Raw genomic sequence first — 7,469 nt, 5'->3', positions numbered from 1 at the left:
TCCCTTTTCCTTTTCTCCTAATCACAGTGGCCATTATGAACTGTATCATGCACGTGTTGGCAGAACATTTCCTGTTTACATAGGGCTGCTGACACCAATGATTTCTAATGATCCAGTCAGCTGACAAACTATGCCCATTTGTTTGCTGATTGGTGTTATATTTAAATAGACCGGTTACCAGAAACAAGTTTTATGGTACATGCTCATTGTAACCAAATATCGGACTTTTTAATTGGGCCTTCAGTAGAGAATTGTTCTATTTTATTTCTTTACCTAATGTAAGTGAAGCATTTTAAGAATTGCTTTTTCTAACTCCGTAAAAGGTGGTTTATTTTAATGACTTCTTTCACTTTTTCTAAAAGGGACCCGACATGCCAGATAATCTAGTATATGAGTTGTGTCGCAAGGTTGTAATAGAATCAACAACAAAGCATGCATCCAGCATAAGAGGAAAGTGCGCTAGTGGTTGTCCAACAGCAGGTGCATCAATAATTGGCCCACCAGGACCTCCAGGAGTTACAGGGAAAGCTGGAAAGAAGGTGAGAACAAGAAATTAAACTGAAGTATACAATTACTGTTCATGAAACATCAGATCTGTACAGCTAATGGAAAAATGAAAATAACATTTTCAAAACCTCTTGATTTATTCATTGTCATGTATAAGCTCCACACGCAGAAATCCACTCACCTACACACCTTGCCTGCAATCAATTAGGTTATATGGTTGTCTTAGGATTCATCTGTCACAGTTAATGCATGTGGGCACATATATCATCAAAATCCACTGCTGGCTGCTCCTTTTACACTTACTGACCAATGATGTCCCAGATGTCCTCAATGGGAAACAAGTCCAGAAATGTGGTAGCACTTTTAGACAACACAGAACTGCTTATAATAGCACAAGTGTCGCGGACGGAGGGGACGCGCTCGCCACGCTCGGGTCCGGGGCTTCTGCTGCTGCTCGGTGGCTCAAGCGGTGGGCCGGACCCGGGGACTCGAGCAGCGCTCCTCGTCCACGAGTGAAAAGGGAGTGGTTTGTTTAGGGAGATAGTTTGTGACTCCATCCATGGGTCGTGGTGATTATTAGCACCACCGCTGCTGATGACGGGGATCCCGGGAAGGATGGTAGGGAGCAGCTAGGATGTTGTCCCCCCCGTGGGTAGGAGTTGGTGATCCTGGATGGCTGGGGGTGCAGGGTTACAGGGACAGCGCGACGCAGTGCCAGATGGCACTGGTGTACTCACTCAGACAGTCAATGACAGAATATCTGGTAAACCAAACGGCTGGATGGACGTGTCCCGCAGCCGGCTGCAGTGTTGTGGCATCTCCCCGGACGGCTGATGGTGGTTGTCTTTCCCTGCACCTGGTAGAATGTTCTGACTCCTGTAGTTGCCCACCGGTAGTCCGCTCCCCGGCGTATAGGTGCCGTAGCAGCCCATTTTGCCCGCAGGCGCTGGCCCTTGGATCTCTAGCCTATGGCGGTGGCTGTATATCCTCTCGGTGTGGACTGTTGCCTTCTGTCGGGTCTTGGTTGTTGGGAAACCCCTGGGGTTCTTGTCACATTTGGATTTGACTATTGTCGGCAGCTCCAAGCCTGGTCGGGGTCCGATGGCCCTGTCTGTGTGCTTAGCTTCACTCCGCTCCCCGGTTTGGTACCGGTGGGACAACGCCCGACCCCGGTCCTACGGCTCTGCAGAGATTCACTAACTCCTGCAGACAGCCACCACCGTCTGCCAACCTTGCTGTCAGTGCCTGGGCTCTGACCCAGACACTTGCAGTTTCTGTCCTCTCACTTCCACCTCCAAACTCTACTCCAAAACTACTCTGACTGCTTTTCCCCGCCTCCAGACCTGTGAACACCTCGGTGGGTGGGGCCAACTGCCTGGCTCCGCCTCACCTGGTGTGGACATCAGACCCTGGAGGGAGGCAACAAGGGTTTTTGTTTGACTGTTGTGACTGTCTAGGGAAGGGGATGTGTGTGGTGTTATGTCTGTGACTACCGGGCTAGTCCAGGGCGTCACACAAGCAACATGTGGCCTGGTGTGGTCTCGTTGAAAATGGCTTCTGGGACTCTGGAGAAACCTCTGGGACATGTAGAGACCACATTGACAACACCATGAAGAGGCCTTCACAAGGGAACATTATATCCGTCCTATTCCCGGGATTATGGGGAAACATGGCATAATGTACAGTAGCTAGAGCGATCTAGTTTTCATTACAGGTACACTAACAGCTCAGCATTACATTAATTGCTAGTGACATAAGTGGCTCAGCCATTTCGCCAAACTGTCCTAAGAGCCATTTGTTTAAAGACACTTACTTACTGAGTCTCCCGCGCAGCTCTAATGCTAATTCTGGGGCCGCTCATTGTCCCTCATGCTTACGCACTGCTTCTCCTAACACTGGCAGTCCTCACGCCTCTAATTGGTTGCAGTCAGATGCACCCCCACCCTGTGTGACAGCGTGTCTGACTGTTTTCAATCAGAGACAATGTGTGTGTGTGTGCATCTCTATTGCTGTAAAAATAAATAAATAAAAAAACTGGCTTAAGGTTCCCCCATATTATGATACACAGCACAGATAAAGCATATGGCTATAGACTGCAGCCCCAGCCATGTGCTTATGTTGGCTCTGTATCAAAATAAGAGAGACCACATGTGGATTTTTAAATTATTTAAATAAATAATTTAAAAAAACGGTGTGCGGTCCCCCCCAATTTTGATACCCAGCCATGATAAAGCCGACAGCTGGGGGCTGGTATTCTAAGGCTGGGGAGATCCTTATTTATTGGGCCCCCAGTCTAAAAATAGCAGCCTGTAGCCACCCAGTATTGTCACAGCCATTAAATGCGACAATCCCAGAACTTTACTCAGCTCATCCTAATTACCCTGGTGTGGTGTTAATCGGGGTAATAAGAGGTTAATAACAGCTCACAACTGTCATTAAGCCCTAGATTAGTAATGGGAGGCATCTATGAGACCCCCATTACTAATGAGTAAGTGAAAAGAAATAAACACAAACACCAAAAAATCCTTTATTTGAAATAAAATATGAGAAACACCCAGGTCCAATGTAATCCACACGAGGTCCCATGAAGATTCCAGCTCTGCTTCATCTGAAGTGAAAGTGCGCGGGCACAGAACTTGACCACCCACTGTGAGCTTCAGGCAGAGAATGACTTAGCTGCAGCGATGAGTGTTGACATCAGTCAGGTTATTTGCAGTCACAGGTGGAGGACCGTGGGAACCTCAAGCTGTGACCGCAAATAACCTGAGTCACACAGGGTGGGGGTGCGTCTGACTGCAACCAATCAGAGATGTGGGGACTGGTGCGGAGAGCAGCCAGGAAGCCATTATGAGACAAAATAGGAACAGGAATAGGCTGGGTGGGAACGATATGGGAGTAAGAGTAAAGGGTGCTTTTAGCGACATCGCTAATGATATATCGTCAGGGTCACGTCATTAGTGACGCACATCCGGCGCCGTTAGCGACATCGCAGCGTGTGACACCAATGAGCAATGCTCAATGAGCGCAAAAACATGAAAAATCGTTGCTCGTTGACACGTCGTTCATTCCCTTAATATCATTGCTGCTTCAGGTATGATGTTCGTCATTCCTGCAGCAGCACACATCGCTATGTGTGACACTGCAGGAACGACGAACATCTCCTTACCTGCGTCCACCGGCAATAAGGAAGGAAGGAGGTGGGCGGCATGTTCCAGCCGCTCATCTCCGCCCCTCCTCTGCTATTGGACGGCTGCCATGTGACGTCGCTGTGACGCCGCATGAACCGCCCCCTTAGAAAGGAGGCGGTTCGCCGGCCAGAGTCGCAGAACAGGTATGTGCGTGTGACACTGCCGTAGCGATAATGTTCGCTACGGCAGCGGTCACCACATATCACACCAACGACGGGGGCGGGTGCTATCGCTCGCGACATCGCTAACTATTGCTAGCGATGTCACAGCGTGTAAAGCACCCTTTAGTCACAGAGCAGAGATGGGTAAACCACCAGCTTGTGAGAAGATGCAGCCGCAGAACAGAGATGGATGCCATCACCAGGTGGGTGGCGGAGATGGCTGCAGGGCAGACATGGGTAAAGTCACCAGTTTGGAGGAGGAGGAGGAGATGGCATCCGCCGTGCCAATGGAGTATTTCCATGGTTCCTCCTCTTTTGAAGACTACATCAAGTTATATTATGCTTATTTTCTCTATGTGGAAAAGTAAATGAAAAGTGACAATTCATGGAATACTAAAGTTAATTCGTCATATGATTGGTTACACAAAATTATATTTGATATTTTTTAAAGGGAAAACCTGGTGCTTCTGGGATAAATGGGAAACGTGGCCCCAGAGGACCCGTTGGACTTCTAGGGCAAAAAGGAGCTGAGGGTGATCAAGGTAAGTTAACAATATTAATTAAATTGTAAAAACGTAAGGCATCCATATTCATTACATGATCATAAATGTCTACAAAATGTGACAATTTTAGCCAGATCCGTTTATGGTTTATGGGCGGCCATCCTGGTTTTCCCCTGTTAGCAGACGTGAGAGACAGTAAGAGTAGAGTTTTTACATGATATGCTTAAATGTATATATTTACATGATGGCATCTATGTGCTGTATGTGTACCATCCGTCTGCTGTACGTATTTAACATTGCAAAGTATAGCAGAAGCTTTGTCATTTATTTGTAATTTATTTATCCATCCTTAAAAAAGACTGATGATAACTGATGCAAAACATTGATTACACTAGTACTGTTTTTTTCACATACGTGTTTAAACACAAATGTGTAAAGGAGGCCTGAAACATAGATAATTTATATATAGTAACAAACCCTTCTTGGGATTTTGTAAGTTTTGTACAGGATCTGAACTGCAACTCTATAGGTTTGAAGTTCACATATGTCATTCATCCAAAACAGTTATCATTTTTGGACCTATTGGTCTCAGTGGACCCCCAGGGTGGACTCCAAACGACAATCTTTAGGAAGCCCACTGCAACTAATTCCCTCCTCGACTGGAAGAGTCATCATCCGTTCCCTCTCAGACGTGGTATCCCGAAGGGGCAATATTTGCGTCTGAGACGGAACTGTTCCAGTGAGGAAGAATTTGTCGTGAAGGCCAAGGATCTCAGGGCTCGTTTTCTGGACAAGGGCTACCCAAACTATATTCTTAGGGAGGCCTATCATCACTCGCTCAGACAAAATCGGAACCAACTTCTTGTTCCCAAACAGAAAAGGGAGGAGCGTGATAAAACAATAAGATTCATTACCACCTTCACAAAGGGTGCCAACCAAGTCCGACAGATCTTGAAACAACATTGGGCGATCCTTAAAATGGATGATGACATTGCCGAGGTAATTGGCAACCAACCATCTGTGACGTTTCGGAAAAACCGATCCCTAAGGGACTGCCTTACACACAGCCACTATGTGGCCCCCGAGAAACCGATAACATGGATTCCGGATAAACCGACTGGGTGCTTTAGGTGTGGGGCGTGTGTGGCATGTGATCATATCCAGACGGGTAAAACTTTTAGAGGTACTGTCACAGGCGAATGCCTTAGGGTTAGAGATTTCATAAATTGTAGAACCAAAGGCATTGTCTACTTGGCCACCTGTAACTGTGGCAAGCAATATGTTGGAAAGACCATTAGAGAGTTTCGCCGTCGGGTAGGAGAACATCTCGCTGACATTAGGAACGAATGGGATACTCCAATTTCTAGACACATGAATTCACAACATTTTGGAAATAGAGAAGCCATTGTATTTATGGGGATTTTGAAGGTCAAACCATCTCCAAGAGGGGGCAACCTGGATAGGTTACTCCTACAAAAGGAAGCAAGACTGATCTTTAAGTTAAGGACGTGTCGTCCAGAGGGTCTAAATGACCAGATTAATTACGGGTGCTTCATTTAATGTAGGGATCTCTCTCTCTCTCTTTCTCTCTAGCTGGGGTGGGTGTTTGGGGTTGGATGGTTTAAGATGTCTATTGAGCTGGGCTATTAACCAAGATGATGAGCCCCTTTTGTGAAAACGAGCCCAACCCAGATCCTTTGGGTTTTGTATTATTGGGCCTGAGGGGAGGGTTGGAAGTGTATGTACGATCTTGTTTCAACCTTTTATTGATATTGGACACGGCAAGGAGGGTGTCCTTTCCCCCCTTTTATTGCAGTGTTTGATTCTCCGACTGTTGGACTCTGTAATCCCCTGTAATAAATACTATTGTATATAAACCCCCTGCCCCCTTTTATTTGACCCCCTGTTTTTGCCCATTGTAATTATTAGCATTATTCAACCCTTCAAATAGATTCATAATAGGTGCCTGTATATGTACATTAAGAGAGTTGGTATTTTATGGACTGCTAAAAGCTATACCAGCATCTGTGTTGCGGGTTTATTATATAAACTTGGCGTTGGTGAGGGTTGCTAAACTGATTATGATATCTAGTGCTAATCATCCTGGCCAGTATTGCCTGCCCGGGGCGGTTTTCAACAACTGGATGCGGTTTGCGCATGCGCGATGTGTGATTCCGCCAGCCTTAGCTGGGGTCACCAGGAGGTCAGATCCATTACGGATCCCCTCCTGGCGGACCCCAGCGCTACTGGGAATGCATCATTACTTTGCAATTGTAAAATAAATTTTGAAAAGTATTTTTATTTGAGTTATTCCGTATTATTTGCACACAGGCCTAAAAGGCCCCAGGTGCGTGAATATGGGGTAGTCCTAAAAAAAGGTTGTTATCCTGAAATGCCTATAACATAAAAATATATGAACAACTGGAAATTACTAACAACTATATACCTGAGGAATACCTAGAGTTTTAAAAATCTAACTAAAGTAATTTTACAGAAAATAGAAAACAGGTAACCTGGCAGGCCTGCGAGGCCCGAGGTTTGCGTCCGCCAGCCTTAGCTGGGGTCACCAGGAGGTCAGATCCATTACAAAATCCCGTCCTGGCGGACCCCAGCGCTAGTGGGAATGCATCCTTACTTTGCAATAAACTTTGAAAAGTATTTTTTTTTAGTTATTCCATGATAATTGTAAACAGGCCTAAAAGGCCCCAGGTGCGTGAATGTGTAGATTTCTATGGGTATGCGTTCTAGGGTTAATTCCTTTTTAATTTCCAGTTATTTGGGTTTTGTATACAGTATATTCATATTTATTATTCTTATATATTTCAGGTGCAAAAGGTGAAAAAGGGCAGAGAGGAGAAGAAGGCACAGGACTACCAGGCCCAGATGGAGTTCAAGGACCTACAGGTAAACAGACCAACAGAAAAGATGTTTTAATATATGAAATATGTCATAGAATGTTTTCCAAAATTATAAAATCATACACTAAATCCTTCTCTGAAAAGGAAAGAATATGATATAGTCATGTTGATGCATTTACTTGAAAAAACACTTCTGTAATGGTCCGCATCTGTTTTTAACAAATCCATTGCCTTCATTAAATAGAAATAATG

General features: G+C 45.4%; 1 long non-coding RNA gene across 1 annotated transcript; it reads left to right on the top strand.

Moving 5' to 3' along the window:
- The first annotated feature begins 504 nt into the window (after positions 1-504).
- Positions 505-7,265, top strand: LOC142244257 (uncharacterized). Its single transcript, XR_012724489.1, has 3 exons — positions 505-539; positions 4,308-4,398; positions 7,186-7,265. It is a non-coding gene; the product is annotated as an uncharacterized LOC142244257 (long non-coding RNA).
- The last annotated feature ends 204 nt before the right edge of the window (positions 7,266-7,469 follow it).

The sequence above is a fragment of the Anomaloglossus baeobatrachus genome, chromosome 6 (assembly GCF_048569485.1).
Source record: "Anomaloglossus baeobatrachus isolate aAnoBae1 chromosome 6, aAnoBae1.hap1, whole genome shotgun sequence".
In the NCBI taxonomy this organism is placed as follows: domain Eukaryota; kingdom Metazoa; phylum Chordata; class Amphibia; order Anura; family Aromobatidae; genus Anomaloglossus; species Anomaloglossus baeobatrachus.
This window is presented reverse-complemented; position numbering and strand designations above follow the sequence as displayed.